Consider the following 19,172-nt stretch of genomic DNA (forward strand, 5'->3'; position numbering starts at 1 on the left):
AACTCGTTTAAAAAACTCAATTGATACTACGTGAAAAATTCAGCAGGTAGCGCGCTATTTTTTTGCCTGGACAGTTGCGCCACAAAGGTTGAACAAGCAGTTTGCCTCCCAAGTTCACATATCCGTTTTATGCCAATATTTTATCAAAACAAGTGCCATGTTCCGCCGTGGGAGACGTTTTATATGGGTAACTAATGTAATCCATTTCTAATGGATTTATTATCGTCACAGAAATCAAGAGATAACCATTTATTGTCTGCGGAACGTTTACGGAGAGCGGGAGAGCTAATCCTAAATGGGTTAGTTGCTCTACTAGCCGGCCATCAAGTGGCTCGATAGAGTAATGCAGGTGTGTGCGCTTGTGTGGAAAGCATCTTATCTGGAACGCTGTCTTTCCCGCGCCCACCTTCTCTCTCCTCTCTCGCTTGCGCGCTCCGACCCGCTCGCTCTCCAGCCATCGCCAGGAGCAGTGTGTGGTAGGCTACAGTTTGATAGCAGCAGCGCTGGCTTTCTAAAGAAAGCTTAGCTCTCACTTTTCTGTCTGTCTCATTACCGCTCTCATTGTCTCTTGCGACAGCGGGAACGGAGCAGCCACCTACTCTCCTCCTCACCATTTAGTATGAGTAGTATTATTATTTTTGCTGCACACAGATGTATATTTTAGCACTTTTTTGGGGAACCCCGATTCTAACGGAATTTGTTGTGGCTGTTTTGGTGTCTTCTCTCTTTCAGTTCACTTGGGGCCTGTATTTGGAATAAGAAAGCATTGCTGTTTCTGACTGGAGAGAAGGAAGATTAAACTCATCTGGATTTCCTAAGGAATTTTATCTGGATGCTTTGGTAAGTGGTCATTTGCGTCGCATACAAGTACTTCAGGGCAGGCTATCACATTATGTCGTTATCAATTGATAAATGCCTGTTTGTCGAGTGTACAATTACATCACTTACTTATCATTCTCCTTTTTGTCATTTAAATACAGTTACCGAGGCTTTTGAATTCATCAGCCGGGGTATATAGTAAGTAGAATTTAGACTTTTCCTCGCATTGTTTTTTGCAGAGATGTTGCCTACTTTTATAAATGTCGGGTTTATGAATTGTGTAAGCTATTTTAATTGCAAGTTATGTAGGCCTATTGTGACCTGATATTATTGACATGCCATGGCATAGGCACACACAGCGCACATTTCAGCTCATCATGGAAGTGCGATGTCGGATGCTTTTTGGACGAGCACTTGTTCACTATGCCCTTATATTATACCGTCGAAGTTATGTTATCTGTTCATAATCATATATGTTCGGCTACCTACACTCTCCACCAATTGCCAAAATGCCAGCACTTCCCTTTTCAATATGTCATCTCTGCCTTACAGTTACTTATCTTAGCCTAGGCTACTTGTCTTCACAAGAGAAGGCGGAGAGGTGGTTCATGTATGCCTATTTGCTGTCCACAAGCTTAATGGAAGCGATGCCTGTGATGCCCCTCTTTTTTAAGATGCAAAATATGCCTATCGCTGTGAAGTTGCGGGACATGTGTGGAAACTTCTCTTGAAATGTGCTGCTGTATGTGTTAGGGAAGTATATTTGGAGGAGGTGGGGTGTGTAGGCTATGTATGTGCAAACTTAATCACTTGGGAGTGTTAAGTTATTCCAGTGGTGTGTGTGTGTGCGCGCGCGTGCTTTCGCATGTGTGTGCATGCGTGTGGACACGCAATGAGGTGTGTGGATGGATGGGTGGTGGCTGACTGACTGAGTTTGCTTGTTCTCGCTACTCTCCTTTTGACAGACAATGTACATGTCAGCTCGTATTGTTGAATCACTGCTGATGCATATAAAGAGCCTTGCCCACTGCTGCACTGAGCAGGGGTATGTTTGTTTTCACTCAATCAATGTCATGTGAATCTGCACTGTTCTGATTTTGTACATTCTGTGTTGCATTCTTTCTCTGAGAAAGTTGAGTGGGTCAACCCACATAATTGTTTCTCAATTTTACTCAGATTAAAACAGTGTCATATGCAATGGCAGTGTATCAAATAAAAAGTCAACGAATTAAATGCCCCGATGAAACCCGCTGTTGGCAGGGGCGGACTGGGACAAGAAATTGGCCCTGGAATTTCTAACACACTGATCCATTTCTTTCCTCGAGGCCCCCACACCAGCCCATTTTTTTCCCTTGACGTTCCCATCATTAGCCAGAGAATGGTCATTTTGCACACAAAATAACTAGTTAGACACCCACAGGCAGACTGGCCATCTGGCATTTCGGGGCAAATGCTAGATGCCAGATGGCCAGTCCGCTTGTGGCTGTTGGGCTTAACCATTGACACCCTTGGATGGGGATGCTAAAACCACCTTTTGGTTAATATTGTGCTTCCTATACACCTAAGAGAGGCAGTTAGATGTGAAAGTAAAAGAAGGCAATGGAAAGTCATACAGCTCTCTGCTGTACTGCAGAGTGACACAGGGTTATTTGAGAATGACCGCAAAGACAATGTGATAGCCTTATTGGCATCCCTGTCCCTGGGAGATGGAGGGAGGATAGTGTTGCCCATCAATATGGACTACATGGAGTCAAGCATGATATATGCAAAATAACATGCAGGCAAGGACATATTGTCAACTGTAAATATACTATCTATCTATCTGCTTAGCTGGGCTTCGGAATGGTGAAAAAAAATCTAGTAAACTGGTAAATTTTTGGAATCATGGAAATATAATGATTATTCTAATTATATAGTTGGAATGCATAACAACAAATGAAAAGGCCAGGGAGGAATTATTGTGACAGGGTAGGAACCAAAGTGTTGTTCAGTGTTTCCCAGGGGACCCTAATTAGATGTTACATTACTTGTTTTCTATTGCTTCATGTATCTAGCTAGCGCTATCTAACATGTTCATGTTTTGCCTATTCCTCTCTGATTTAGAAATCAAATCAAATCAAATTGTGTTTGTCACATACACATGGAAGATACCGTTGCACAAACAGCGTGCTGATCTATGCCTACACCAGCACTGGTGGTGAAGGTGGGCAACATTACCTCTTCGACCTTACATCTGATTCTCATCACGGGGGCCCCACAAGGGTGCATCCTCAGTCCCCTCCTGTACTCCCTGTATACTGACGACTGCATGGCCTCACACAGTTCCAGCTCCCGTCATCAAGTTCGTTGACGACACGACAGTAGTAGGCCTGATTAAAAACAAGAATGGTGGTCATTTGATGTCCTTCCAGCTCCATTATTCTCTAAATAGTAACACAGAAGCAAAATATAAAGTTAGTTTTGCATAGCCTATTCTAGAATCAGACAGTTTAGTAAAGTATAACTGTTTTCTGTTCTTATGGGTATCTACAACTTCAAGAAGTATATACAGGCATCATTGAAGTACAGTAAAACTCCCTGTACAATATGCCATGTGCACACCAATGGTTTACCTGGACATATTGGTACCGCAGCTCCTTCACTCTGTCACTATTCCTCTCAAATGGCACCTTGTACAGTTGTTTCATAGTAATTAGATTTTTTCCCAAAACTCTGTCTATAGTGGAAATGCTGACAGAATTGATATTTGCGAAGATATTGTTGTCATTTATGATTGCACTTTGGATCTCTCTTAGCCTGATGGAATTGTTGGCTATGACCATGTTGCAAATGTCTTGTTCTTGCTGATGGCTGAATACTGCTGCTCTGCCACCAGCATGAGGTCTTTGTGCAGTCCTATATATGATGTGTAGAATTCACACATAGATCAGGTTACAGATAGTATATTGTATTCAAATTGTGCTGTATTACTGTATATTCCTCATACATATCTTACGGTACATTGTAAATTTTAGACTTGCATTTAGCTTTACAATAGTTGCAGTATTGTTGTGAATGAAATGCTGTCACAAAAGTAAAGAACGAGTACATGTTTACCTGTTTTCCCTACGGAATGTTTGCACAGTTGATGACACTGTGGACCTGTTTACAATAGGCTGTACTCTCCGACCAGCATCTTCCATTGTAAGACCATGGTTTATGACATGGTCCACACTTGTGGCTCTGATTTCATCGGGGACTCTTATTATTTGCCTTCTACCTCTTCCTCTATTATGTCTTCCCCTAACACCACCACCACGCATTCTTACACATCTTCTTATTTCTCTTCCACCAGCATGTAGCTGCTGTTCAGGGTTGTGATGTTCCTCRATGTTCAAAAATGGTAGTGATTGTGCTGTGGGCAAGCTCCAGATATATGCTTCCAAACTTGATTGGTTGATTGGTAAGATTGTGATTCCTATTTCATTACTATGTCAGCTGGCAGGTAATTTGCCAATTTAGCAGACATCACAAACATTCCATGTCATAGATATTTATGGAATATACATGTATGTCTGACTGATTTTGATAATTGAATGGATAATGTTGCATATGATGGCTCACACGATGAAAGAATGTTTAGAAGTTGCGAAGAGTCTGACAGTTTCACTGGGAATCAACTCATCAGTTTTATCAGCAAGCCATGTGCACGTAGCTATTGGGAAAATTGTAGACAATTGTACTTCCTCTTTWGCACACATGTGCCAAAACACTTGCAGTTTGCTTAAATGAATAAGACATTCAAATCTTGTGTGAACAAGAAACTAATTGTTCAGAGATTTGACTGTATTGTTTTGAAAAAAATAATTATCTTTCAAGAATTGAGCCAAAGAGATTGAGAAAAACTGTAAGAAACAAAGTGTAAATCCGCATTGTTGTCACCAACATCTTTTTGCATCTGACCACGCAGACAGAGTGAATGGCATGGCAAGTGCTTGTGACAACTGCTCTCCTTGAGTGACAGTGGGCAGGGCTTGGGGAAAGCGCATGGGGAAGCAGCATGCAGGAGGAGGGGGAGAGAGACGACTCAAGTAACAAACAGAGTCAACTATGCAACTGACATTACATGCGCCAGAGTTGCATATCACATTCAACAAACCAAACATTGAAATACCGTTATAGAAGGTAAAGTAAAAACCCAAACCGGTCTGTGCATCAATACCGTTATATTGTCAAATACGGTATACCGCCCAGCCTTAGTCAAGCATGTCTTGATAGTTGCATTGAAGTCGTCTCATCTTTGACGTTGTTTGATTGAGAAAGGTCAACTGTTCCTTTTAGCAGCACGGCAAGATCACACACATGATTGACATCTGCAATCAAGTGTCGACGTTCGCTCACTACCAGAAACGATGTTTCACACACATTTCCTTACACATCTACAGAATACAGCTACAGTATATTATGTAAGATAAAAAGTCAAAGCAAGCAAGAGAACAGTGAGCGGTATTTCATCATGCATGCACCAGTCAATTTCCAGCAGTACAATAGTTTCGCTTGTGGAAACGTGCTAACAAGAACAGGAGTGTCTTACTGCCCGTGGCAACAGAGAAAAAAACATAAATCCCTCACAGCAATTGGAAAACAAATTGGCATTGCAGCATATAAAGTATACACCGTTACTATCTCAGCTATCCCTTCCAGGTTGAGTTGCAATTTGGCTGAAGCATTCATGAGACTAGACCTTTACGAGATGTAAGGGAAAGGTCAGTTTTCCCAGAGAAAGGGGATTTTCAACTTTCTTTCACTCGGTGAAATTTTTAGGAGAACGCTTTTAAGGATTAGTCCCAGGTAAGTATTTCTCCTACCATCCATTCCAGGCTCCTGCAGTCCCATTTTATAAATTGCACACCATTCAACAATTTTCTGCCATCTTCGCCCTGAGTGCTACTCCCTGAATCTATTASCTGGCCTTGCATCCGTCATTGTTGGAGGGGGCTTTAAGCAACAAGACAGAAGGAACGCTCTTGCCCATGTGCTTGCTGAGAGGTGTGCAGTACATTAAAGTGGACCGCGATCATAAGCCCGCTGCTGGCGCACGAGCGTTAACTCCACATTTCTGCAAGGCTCTTCCCCCGCTTAATTATCCTTCAACACCGATAGCTCAACTGTGTCGAGAGAGAAGCAAGCTATAATTATGTTTTATGAAATTCTTCCAGGTGACATAATCGGGCCATGGCTAAGTGATAGCCGAGGTCACAACAGCAGCAAATAAACAAGTGTCACACTCTAATTTCACTGGTAATCGACTTTAGTATGTAAATGTTTGTTTCCATGCTGAGACAATTGTCTGAGTTCACTAACGAGCAGTAAAGTGGAAGGATATGGATAATGAAATTGCCCATATTCCCAGCCACTGATAGCAGACATGATCTACAGTAGAATCATGGCATTGACTCCACAGTTACTGTACAGGCATATGTAAGGTACCACATCCGGTACTGCTATGATGTCCTCATATTGTCCTCTACATACTGTAACTAACACGCCTTGATTATAAGCCCATTCGTTATGACACATCAGATGCCCAACTACCAGGGGACGTTTTATAATGAGGATGTACTGACAGATAATTAGATACACCTTGCGTCGGCTCTTTCAGGAAATGTTGATTCATCCTTAAATGAAATGTTTCTCTCTGCTAACATGAAAGAGATAAATATCTCTCCCTCTGTCACATCACCTTGTCTCTCACGGTGGTAACATTTTTATTTATCCATCCGCTTCTAACACTTTTAGATGTGGCGTGTTTTCATTCGGGGGCTGACGTTTCCCATCACCTGAAGAGTGGCTTCTGGCTTTAAAATGGGACAAAAAATATGTGGCCCCCCTGGTGTTGGCTCTCTGAGGCCCCTGAGCCCATTGACTCCTCAGACGGGCTCATATCACAGGGTGTTACCATTTTATGGCTAGTGGTACAACTGCTCCCAGACTTGGCAGCTGTTTTAGCCGGCCGTGTTAGTGCATTGAGAAGCCTGGGTGCCTGTGTGTGTGTGTTTGTTTCGAACGGTTGGTTGTGGTGGAGGGGCCATGTTGATTTACAGCCTGAGCCCTCGTGCTGATTCTTCAATACATACATCAGCTGTCTGGAGATGTATAGTTTGATGGATGCACATGCATCTAATCAACCATTTCGTGCACATACTGCATACAGTACACTGTGCATGATCAATTGAATTCACACACAGGCCAACAGACTTGCAGGCAGACACAAATATAACTCATTTTTTCTCTGGTCTTGATTGAAAAAACTGTGTGAAATGAAACCCCTCACCGACAGTACACGTCTGCCCAAACGCTTATTTATCAGTCGCTTGGCGCCGCTCATAAATCAGACGTTTATTAAGTTGTTAAACGACTACTTCTGCCTATCGCAAGTGACATCAGTGCCATTAAGTCTGATGTATACGACACGCTAGGAGGGAACATGAGCTATTGCCGATGCTCCTTGCATTATTCAATTAAACAACTTGATACTTAATGACTTTTGTTAAGCCCACTTTCCCTTTATTTCCTCTCTTCTTCACCCCTCCCTCCATTCCTCGGTGGCATTGCTCTCATGAAATTTAGAAGAGCAGGGATTGATTGCAGGGATGAAGCACAGGGGAGTGAGGGAAACACTGCAGCGGATCTATGTAGCTGAGGATCAATTCTCGCCTTTGCATACCGTAGAGACTTATACCACCAGACTTAAGCTTTATTCGTTACTCGGCCTGAAGTAAGGCAAGGAAACACTGTTTACTTCCAAGCATCCAAGCGTGTCAAAGGCAATAACGGGTACAGCTTAACCCAGGGCATAGCATAATTTATTTGTTTGGACTCTGTCTATATCCAGTTGCCTATTACATTCAAAGCAATACAGGGATCATCAACTAGATTGAGCCGCGGGATGATTTTTTCTTGAGCGGATGGTCAGAAGGCCAGAACATAATTACAAATAATGTGTAGACTGCAAATTGACCGCAAAAAGCCAAAACAGATATAATATTGGACTAAAACATAATAGTTTCAAACATTGCTTACGTTTGTATATGATCACATATATCTCTATTATGCGTGGGAATACTTTGTAACAGATTTCTAACATTAAAATCACTTGGAGACGATTTGCTGGTGATTTTACAAAAAAGAAAATCTGGAACTCTGCCGTAGGGTTTATTAGAATATGTAAGTAAGAAGCAAGTGTAGTTGAAATTGCCAGTAGGTAATTTTGGTGGAAAATATATCTTGGCTTCTACTGAACCTGAAGGAAATGTTGTGGCTGTGTGCACTGCTCAGCACACTTTGAGCCCTGCTGAAGTGACCAGTCTTTTGAATTGGTATTGTACTTTTGCTTGTTACATCATTTCACTGGAAGGCAAGTAGTGCCTCCAACCCAGGCTCAGCCAAGCATGCTTTAAAAAAAAATTCGCCTCAACTGAGAACTGTGGTGGATATGTTTCCCCTCCTGTAGCGGACTTTGCTTTCGCATGAAGGACACCAGCAGCAATCTTGTGTTCACCTTTCGGTCAAACCTGACAGGATCTCGCAAAAAAACACAAGAACTGACGGAAAGAGAAAAGACAAGAAAAGGGGGACTTGGGAGCCTTGAACATCACCATGTTGTCAGAATCTAGGCCTATGTGTGGTTGGTTTGAGGACTGTGCTAATTAGCGCCAAATGTTACCGTGATAGATCATGGCCACATGCTGCTGTATTAGGTGCTAGCATGGCTAATGATTTTTCCAAAGGGCAAATGTCAACCCCATCATATATTTGGACCTTCTTTGTGGTTTCTTTTCACACCAGATTTCTTTTCATGCTCCTCTGAAGGGATTATTTTGCTCCTAGCTGCTCTGAAGGTTTTCCAACGGGAGCGATATGTTGAGTGTTAGCATTTGTAATCCGTGAGGAACCGAGCAGGAGAAAGAAAGTGAGAGGGTAAAAGGAAAGAATATTGCAGGCATGCCGAAGCCAGGCCACTCTGCACAGCTCCATGAAAGCTATGATCCCTTATTGATGTCACCTGTTAAATACACTTCAGTCAGTCTCGATGAAGGGGAGGAGACAGGTTAAAGAAGGATTTTTAAGCCTTGAGACAATTGAGACATAGATTGTGTATGTGTGCCATTCAGAGCGTGAATGGGCAAGACAACATACTTTGAACGGTGTATGGTAGTAGGTGACCGGTTTGTGTCAAGAACTGCAACGCTGCTGTATTTTTCACCCTCAACAGTTTCCTGTGTGTATCAAGAATGGTCCACCACCCAAAGGACATCCAGCCAACTTGACACAACTATTGGAGTCAACATGGGACAGCATCCCTGTGGAATGCTTTCAACACCTTGTAGATTCCCTGTCCCAATGAATTGGGGCTGTTCTGAAGGCAAAACTCAATATTAGGAAGCTGTTCTTAATGTTTTGTATACTCAGTTTTTTCCCTTTATGGTCTAGAATGACTAGCCTGCTGATACAGGTTTTGTTGGGGTTTCTACCAGGGTTGGGGTTAATTACATTTAAATTCAGCCAATTAAAAAAGGATTTGAATTGCTATTCCACTTCAATAATGGAAAAAGTTCCATTTATTTTCAATGAGAGCTTTGGAATTGTTACATTGTTGGTGGATTGATATGATCCTAACCCTGGTATTGACCTTTCTTCCCTCTCTGCTCTGTCTCTGCTCTGTCGTATCAAGTCCTTTCAGATCAATGACCAGGAAGGAGAGGGGATGGGGAAAGGATGCTACAGGAAGAGTATTGGGACGTAGCTGTTGTGCTTGCTTACCTCTCCCTACCAGCAGCCTCGGGGCTCTCAGAGCTCTATGCTCTAACTAGGCCTCAGTCATTTCACCCTCTTACTTAACGGCTGATACTACAGGGAAGTTGTCGGCATACCAGGGCATACTAGCATTTCTTACTGACACCATGAGGGGTACATTTGGTCTTTGTTACAGAATATGTGTGCGGATATGTTGTAGAATAAGTATGGTGGTTTTGTGGTCAGACAACTGTGTGAGAGGCTGCTGCATTGTACTGTACTTATACAAGTGATTTTGGTTTTAAAGGAACGAGGAGATACTATAATTGATGGACTACTGTTTTTGAATGTTTTTATAGGTATTTGTATGATACATTTATTGTTAGTTTAGGAACTGATGATTTTGCATATTGTTTATTAGGCAATATGTATTCTGCTGAAACCACATAATTGCTTTAATTAAATCGTACAACGATTAACCTTAATACTGTTGCTAAATTAGATACATTTTATAATTTTTTGACGTTAGCAGTTTCTTATAAGACAACGACTCTTCCACTTAGAATATATTTTTGTTATTAAAATCTCACTACTTTTTCAAGATAAACATTTTGAATGCGTTTTAATTGTGGTTATATTGTTATTTCTATATATGTTTGTTGCACTTTACCAAAATCGCAAGAGGTCTTCAATTCTGCTCATAGCACAAATGGCCAATTTGGAATTTTAAATGTATATGGATTTCCAGGAGAGACAATGTCCTTGTTCCGTGTGGCTCAGTTGGTAGAGCATGACACTTCAAATGCCAGGGTTGTGAATTTGATTCTCGGGGGGAAAGTATGAAAATGTATGTACCCACTACTGTAAATCGCTCTGGATAAGCACGTCCACTAAATTACATAAATGTAAAAGATAATCCTGAGAAAATGAACTTACATAATTGAACAAGATGTTTGAAAGAGATGCGTATTTCACTGAATGGGCCTCAGCAATGTAAATACAGCGGTTGCGGGCGTATCGCTGCCCATGGATTCCACTGGGCCTTAGAGTTCTTTGTCTTTGATTGCTTCGGAAATAGGACGGTTTTTGATCATGCCCTACCTCGGACATAATGAACGACAGCTCAGAAAAAGGGAGAGTATAATCTGTACAGACACATAAACACAGGAGAGTAACCCAGCTGTCATACCACCCTGCATCCCATTGCTGGCTTGCCTCTAAGACTAAGCAGGGTAGAGACTGGTCGATCCTTGAATGGGAGACCAGATGCTGCTGGAAGTGGTCTTCGAGGGCTAGTAGGGTCTCTCTTCCCTCTGGTCTCAGAGAGACATCAATGCCCCAGGGTTATGAGTACAGGTGCTAGCCCTGGTGTCCTGGCTAAATCCCCCACCTGGCCTCTCATACTATCTCGGCCACCTAATCATCCCCAGCTTCCATTGGCTCATTCAACCCCTATCCGCCCATGTAACTTCCCCAGGTCTTTCCAGTGAAGGAGAACTCTGTAAACTTACCTGGTAAAATAAGGATTTCAGATTGAAAAATAAAATAAAATGTGTTACAACCAATTACACTGAACCTCTTTGAGCTCTCTCTCCCCCCTCTACCTTAACAGCATCCTACCAGTAGGTGATTGTCATCGGCGAGCAGTGACGAAAACGGTAAATTCAGTTTGACAGAGAGGGCTGGTCTCACACTGAGTGAAATTGAAAAGGGTTATCATAGCAGAAGGCCTAAATGTCGATGCTGGGCTACAGAGCTGCCAGGATGAATGAAGTGCAGGACATACGCTGAACAAAAATATAAACGCAACATATAAAGTGTCGGTCTGATGTTTCAATAGCGAGCTAACATAAAAGATCCCAGACATTTTCCATACGCACAAATAGATTGTGTCTTAGTGTAGAAATATGTTTACATCCCTGTTAGTGAGCATTTCTCCATTGCCAAGATCATCCATTCATCTGACAAGTGTGGCATATCAAGAAGCTGATTAAACAGCATGATCATTAACAGGTGCACCTTGTGCTGGGGACAGTAAAAGGCCACTATAAAATGTTAAGTTTTGTCACACAACACAATGCCACAGATGTCTCAAGTTTTGAGGGAGCGTGCAATTGGTATTCTGACTGCAGGAAGAATACCAATTATGTTAATTTCTCTGCCATAAACTGCCTCCAACATTGTTTTAGAGAATTTGTCAGGCAATAGCTGCAGAAAAAGAACACAATTGCATTTTATCAATGGCAATTTGAATGCACAGAGATACCGTGATGAGATCTTGAGGCCCATTGCTGTGCCATTCATCCGCCACCATCGCCTCATGTTTCAGCATGATAATGCATGGCCTCATGTCACAAGGACCTGTACACATGTCCTGGAAGCTGAAAATGTTCCAGCTCTTCTATGGCCTGCATACTCACCAGACATGTCACCCATTAAGCGTGCTTAGCATTTCTTTTATTTAACTATGCTAGTCAGTTAAGAACAAATTCTTATTTACAATGACAGGCTACACCGGCCAAACCTGGATCAATTGTGGACCGCCTTTTGGGACTCCCAATCACAGCAAGTTGTGATACAGCCTGAATTTGAAACAGGGTGTCTGTAGTGACACCTCTAGCACTTAGATGCAGTGCCTTAGACCGCTGTGCCACTCGGGAGCATGCGCTGGATTGATATGTACACCAGCGTGTTCCAGTTCCCTCCACTATCCAGCAACTTCGCACAGCCATTAAAGAGGAGTGGGACAACATTCCACAGGCCACAATCAACAGCCTGATCAACTATGTGAAGGAGATGTGTCGTGCTGCATGAGGCAAATGGTGGTCACACCAGATACTGACTGGTTTTCTGATCCACACCCCTATCTTTTTTTAGAGATGCATATCTCTATTCCCAGTCATGTGAAATCCATAGATTAGGGCCTAATGAATTTATTTCAATTGACTGATTTCCTTATATGTACTGTAATTCAGTCAAATCTTTGAAATTGTTGCATGTTGGATTTATATTTCTCTTCAGTATATTTTAACGTGGACGATGTCAACTTTAGATGAATATACTATATCGTAACATAAAATTAAGCGGACTCTAAGACAAGAAAATCGAAACAGAAAAATAAAAAAATTAAACAGGAAAAAAATATGTCCATCTAGTTCAGGAGTTTTACAAGGAAATGGAAATGGACAGACATACCATAAGTATTTTCACAATGAAAAAAGCTAAACTTGGCTTTATCACTGCGTATATGGAGCTGAGTAGTTAGAATGACTTGTGATCATTGACAATGAGATGATTTAACGTAATCATAAACAGTCTGGGCTTTGTGCTTCGGAAGTCTCACAATCTGGACGGGCTCCTGTGTGTACAATTCACTCAATCCCACACACGCACACACACACACACACACACACACACACACACACACACACACACACACACACACACACACACACACACTCTCTCATCTCCCCTCTGCTGGGCGGTTGGCTCTGGGCGCCCAGCAGATCTGGCGGCATCATGAGTGAATAACAATGAGGGCTTTGGGGGATCAGTTCCCCAGGAAAGCTCCATACTTGGAAGGGTTTACGCTAGTCCCAACTTCATGAGCACTGTGCCGCCTTAAGAGGACAAACAAATGGTACTGAGGAGTTCCGACTCGCCAAAGGGGATCGCATCTGTTCACGGGCTCTCTGTTTCCACTCACACACATTCCCTGTGCTCCTACACACAAGCCTGGGATATGTGTGCTGGGTCTGACATGTGCCCATGCATGTGTTTTTATGCTGCTTGTTGGTGTGCAGCATCACGCCGTCACTCACTTTTCCGAAGATGATTATTTATTTCATGTGATTAGTGATTCACATACGCCTATCCTTTGTGAGCTGGTTCTACTCTTTTTGGCAATTTATTTGTGTGTTTTGTGGTCGAAAACTGAGCGGGTCAAGCATGAAACATCAACCAGAGATATTGACGCTAGAATTTTTTATTGAACCTTTATTTAACTAGGCAAGTCAGTTAAGAACAAATTGTTAATTACAATGACAGCCTACCGGGGAACAGTGGGTTAATTGCCTTGTTCAGGGGCAGAACGACAGATTTTTTATCTTGTCAGCTCAGGGATTCGATCCAGCAACCTTTTGGTTACTGGCCCAACGCTCTAACCACTAGGCTCTCTGTTTCTTTTGCACTAGGCTCTGCTGTCTCTTTTGCACAAAACAGGCTTCCATTCCCCCTGTCACAAGTGGATTTATGMCTGATTTAAGAGGAAGTCGTCAATTTTGTTACAGTCAACTCTGTTACTTTATTTGGAGCTTAATAGGCACTTACTATAGTTAGATTTGATTTAACCTCTTGTGAAAACATGTTTTTTTATAAAGTTGAAAATGTGCTCTTTATGACATAATGTTAAAATAAGGTGAAATTGAATTATTTTGGGACCAGGCTACATTTCTCAAAAGGCATCGATTTGGTGGAATGACCCACCTTTCTTTAAGCAGTGCCAGAGACATGCACAGGTCCGGCTGCTCGCGGGGCTCATTTGCTGGTCTCTTCGATATATAATTGCACCAGGCTCCCGATAAGATCCGGCCCAAAATCCCTTGCTGCTAGGTGTATTTTTAGAACAAAAAAAAGAGTGTGAAGCGCTCTGCATGTGTGCCGTCTGAATTCCAAAACTCAACCCATCCAAGGCTCAGCTTTTAATCAGCAGCATCTGGACTGTGGCTGCTTAGACGAAGAAAAAAAGGTGAAAACAGGAGAGAGAAAAAAGCAATTTTTGTTCTCTGTTGGTTAAGGTCATCGCATAGCGGTTTTAAAGCCAAATGGGCGAAATACAAAGATAGGCAAAAGAGGCTATTTCAAAGTGATTTGCAAATATCCAAGATGATAGGAGACGTGACAAAAATGGACACAAAGAAAGACAAAAAAGGCCTTGGGCACTTTCTCAAACCTATTTCTTCCTAGGTGATACAACGGATAGCCTTAGCTTGTTGTGTCATTCAAAATAGGCCCCTAACTAATCCCCCCCCTTTCTTCCTGTAGAGCACAGAAATACATGATAGATAACATTAGTATCCATCGAGTCGGAGGAAGGGAAAATCGATGCAAGGTGAAAATTGAATTTGCCCAAAGAGCCTTTAGGCAGAGTGCAATTTGAAAACACATATTTTATTTTCCCCTGGGCGTCTAGAGGGGTGGGAAGAGATGGACTGCAGGTCTAAGTGGGATGGAAAAACTGCAGTGGTTGAGTGAGGGTGAGGGTATGCTATGGTGCTATGCTATGGTTGGAACTCCCCTTCTATCTAGCCTAATGTGCCTCCCCTTTGATTGCTTAATTCGGTAAGGGCCACGCGTACCTTATCGGATCATATCAAAGGTCAGAGGCGTCCTGTAGACAAATCAATCTCTCCGTCTGAGGAGGCACTGAGGAAACACAAACGGAGGGAGAGACGATCCATCTAAAGGGCTAGATGTGAACGAGGGAGGGGAGGTAGAGGGGTGGGGGGGGGGGTGAAAAAAGAAAACGATGGCATCTGGTGCCTGGAGTGAAGTGAGGAGGAGAGGAGAGATTTGAGCGTGAGTTGGGGAATGTGATATGATCAGAGAGAAAGGGCGTTTATAGTGGTTGTGAGATAAAAGCTTTTTCGAAGTAGAGGAAGGGAGATTACAGTATGGTCATTCACGTTGATGATGAGGCAGTTATGACTGGATGCCGGTGTCATTGACATGGTAGTTATGGTATGAATGGATTGAAGACTACCTATATAACTGGTTATGGTAAAGAGAGAACATTCATTTACGATTGTGCTTGACTGAGGCATAATGTCATTAATTTCGGTAATTTGACGGTATTTTCATTCATAATGATAGTCCCAGGTGGTGGCTAATCCATTGGCTGCAAGCCTTTTCATGCCTCACTGATCCCTATTGAATATTGTTTCACTCACAGTGTTTTCCAGCCGACAAAGACTAACCAGTAGGCCATGAGCCATCCGTGAAACACAGATTTCTAGGACCAGTGCATATMRTCTCAAGAAAAAAATCTATCAAATTAAATATATGATTGAAATGTTGTATTCATAGTCTACATCACTGTTAGCCTTATATATACTGCACAGTATTAGCTAAACGGCTCTGTGCCATAACAAACCTCTTAGAACTACCTCATTAAGATATAGTCATAATTAAACCAATGGTGCATAAACATTCTAGTGGTGGGCTGGCACCAGTCCTGGGCCAGGTTTATAGGTGATGATAAATCATCCACAGTTTATTGCTGGCAAGATGGTTAATTTTGTCCCCTGAGGGTGTAATTAGTTCAAGTATACCTGAGCACAGGGCAGCACATGTAGAATGGAGAGACCGGGGTGCCCTCTGTTTCCTCCCGTAACACTAAAACCCTCTGCGTCATCATTCACCTTATCCTGGCCTCGAGACACCAACATGGACGCTTCGTGGGAGATAATGTTTGCACAACCACCTAAACTGCAATGAGCTACAGTGGATGAGCTACTCATTTTCTAGTCAGGTTGGTGCCGGTCGGCCCTGGCTTTGCAAAATGTTAAGCACASTGCCCGCCACGAGAGAAAAGGCGTTTCTCAAGACGAAAAACACATATTTGGACAAGCAAACGCTTCCTCGCTCTTCACATCGCCACACTTCGACACATGTGCTGAGACAGCTGGGAGATMATAGTTTTAGTTAGGTATTTTTTTGTGTGTGATTCAACGAGAACAACTGAATGTTTGTCTGCCTGCCCAAGCAAGTGGACGAACAAGGCAAGCGGCTTACAACCTGCTAATTGCTAGTCAGTCAGTCCAGCGAAATGCATGCCCGGTATCTGAAATGAGGGAAACGGTAGAGTGTTCTTTTTTGCAATAGCCAAGTAAGTCACAGCAGACTAGACCTGGGCCCAACGTGTTTTAAATGGATTACGCTAGTGTGACATTACGATTACATGCTGCTAGCAGGGACCCCGATGAGATGAATAACATTTTATGGCTTTACAGCAGATATCCCCCCTCAACGTTGAATGGCTTTCTGTCTACCACATACAGTAYCATCACGGTCTGGGTGTGTGATCGTTTTTTTTTTGTGCGTCACAAACAGTTTTGTATCTTTTTTTTGTGTGGTTCCACTACAAKATTTAGTTTAAGAGAGCTCCAGACAGAAAATATGTTTGTGTATGTATCTTTTTTTCACCCTTTGTAATCTTTTCAAATATTTCAGTGCAGACCTTTTCAGAATGTTCTGGTCATGTGACCAGTCTTGTAAAATGTTCCCCTTTTCCTTGCCATGCAGACTGTAAGGCTTTGAAATTTGTCAACTGCCTCCCAGCCCACAACTCCAGGCTTTTTCTCCATACATAACATTAAAGTAGATTTACTGTGTCCGTAAAATGTATATAGGTTCAGATTTTTTGTTAAACTCAACGTTAGAAATACATGGCAAAATAGAAATCAAACTGGATGGGCTTCAGCGATAGATGGGAGGGGTTGATGGTAGCTGAAGGATGGGATTAAAAACTAACAAAAGATTCAGTTGAAGTCAGAAGTGAACATACACCTTAGATAAATACATTTCAACTCAGTTTTTCACAATTCCTGACATTTAATCCAAGTAAAAATTCCCTGTTTTATGTCAGTTAGGATCACAACTTTATTTTAAGACTGTGAAATGTCAGAATAATAGTAGAGAGAATTATTTATTTCAGCTTTTATTTCTTTCATCACATTCCCAGTGGGTCAGAAGTTTACATACACTCAATTAGTATTTGGTAGCATTGCCTTTAAATTGTTTAACTTGGGTCAAAAGTTTTGGGTAGCCTTCCACAAGCTTCCCACAATAAGTTGGGTGAATTTTGGCCCATTCCTCCTGACAGAGCTGGTGTAACTGAGTCAGGTTTGTAGGCCTCCTTGCTCGCACACGCTTTCTCAGTTCTGCCCACACATTTTCTATAGGATTGAGGTCAGGGCTTTGTGATGGCCACTCCAATACCTTGACTTTGTTTTCCTTAAGCCATTTTGCCACATCTTTGGAAGTATGCATGGGGTCATTGTCCATTTAGAAGACCCATTTGCGACCAAGCTTTAACTTCCTGACTGATGTCTTGAGATGTTGCTTCAATATATCCACATAATTTTCCTTCCACATGATGGCATCTATTCTGTGAAGTGCACCAGTCCCTTCTGCAGCAAAGCACCCTCACAACAGGATGCTGCGATCCCCGTGCTTCATGGTTGGGATGGTGTTCTTCGGCTTGCAAGCCTCCCCCTTTTTCCTCTAAACATAATGACGGTCATTATGGCCAAACAGTTCTATTTTTTTTTCATCAGACCAGAGGACATTTCTCCAAGAAGTACGATCTTTGTCCCCATGTGCAGTTTATGGCGATTTTGGAGCAGTGGCTTCTTCCTTGCTGAGTGGCCTTTCAGGTTATGTCGATATAGGACTCATTTTACTGTGGATATAGATACTTTTGTACCTGTTTCTGCCAGCATCTTCACAAGGTCCTTTGCTGTTCTGGGATTGATTTGCACTTTTCACACCAAATTCCGTCCATCTCTAGGAGACAGAACACGTCTCCTTCCTGAGCGGTATGACGGCTGCGTGGTCCCATGGTGTTTATACTTGCGTACTATTGTTTGTACAGATGAATATGGTACCTTCAGGCGTTTGGAAATTTCTCTCAAGAATGAACCAGACTTGTGGTGGTCTACAATTTTTTTTCTGAGGTCTTGGCTGATTTCTTTTGGATTTTCCCATGATGTCAAGCAAAGAGGCACTGAGTTTGAAGGTAGGCCTTGAAATACATCCACATGTACCCCTCCAATTGACTRAAATTATGTCAATTAGCCTATCAGAAGCTTCTAAAGCCATGACATCATTTTCTGGAATTGTCCAAGCTGTTTAAAGGCACAGTCAACTTAGTGTATGTAAACTTCTGACCCACTGGAATTGTGATACAGTGAATTATAAGTGAAATAATCTATCTGTAAACAATTGTTGGAAAAATTACTTGTGTCATGCACTGACTTGACAAAAATATAGTTTGTTAACAAGAAATTTGTGGAGTGGTTGAAAAATGAATTTGAATGACTCCAACCTGAGTGTATGAAAACTTCCGARTTCAATTGTAACTATTGCACAATACATTGTGTCTATAAAATGTAGTAAATTATAGTATGTATAAGCTGGAAATATAAGTATTGTTGTCCATTACTTTACTCCAATTAGGGGAGGGGTGGTAGAGTTAGCGGAATTTAATAAATATATTTAAAAGAGATACAGTGCATTCTGAAGGTATTCAGACCCATCACTTTTTCCACATTTTGTTACGTTACAGCCTTATTCTAAAATMGAGATTTGTTTWGATTTTTCCTKATTTATCTACCCACAATACCCCATAATGACAAAGCAAAAACARGTTGTTAGAAAAACAATGTAGAAAATAYTAAAAATCAAGAAAAACCSACCTGAAAACCCAACCCACCTACTCATTCAATGTTTTTTRGTTTTTTTGACTATTTTCTACATTGTAGAATAATAGTGAAGACATCAAAACTATGAAATAACAC

General features: G+C 41.9%; 1 protein-coding gene across 29 annotated transcripts in view; it reads left to right on the top strand.

Moving 5' to 3' along the window:
• Nucleotides 1-386: 386 nt before the first annotated feature.
• The window catches only part of LOC111960007 (receptor-type tyrosine-protein phosphatase delta-like), a 648,092-nt gene continuing 629,306 nt past the window's right edge, over nucleotides 387-19,172 (top strand). For 28 of the 29 annotated variants that reach the window (XM_023981849.2, XM_070437873.1, XM_070437871.1 and 25 more), the window contains exons 1-3: nucleotides 488-617; nucleotides 733-840; nucleotides 981-1,017. The gene's annotated coding sequence lies outside the window, so the exon portion shown is untranslated. The other variant, XM_070437867.1, reaches the window with a different exon arrangement.

The sequence above is a fragment of the Salvelinus sp. IW2-2015 genome, linkage group LG37 (genome assembly GCF_002910315.2).
Source record: "Salvelinus sp. IW2-2015 linkage group LG37, ASM291031v2, whole genome shotgun sequence".
In the NCBI taxonomy this organism is placed as follows: domain Eukaryota; kingdom Metazoa; phylum Chordata; class Actinopteri; order Salmoniformes; family Salmonidae; genus Salvelinus; species Salvelinus sp. IW2-2015.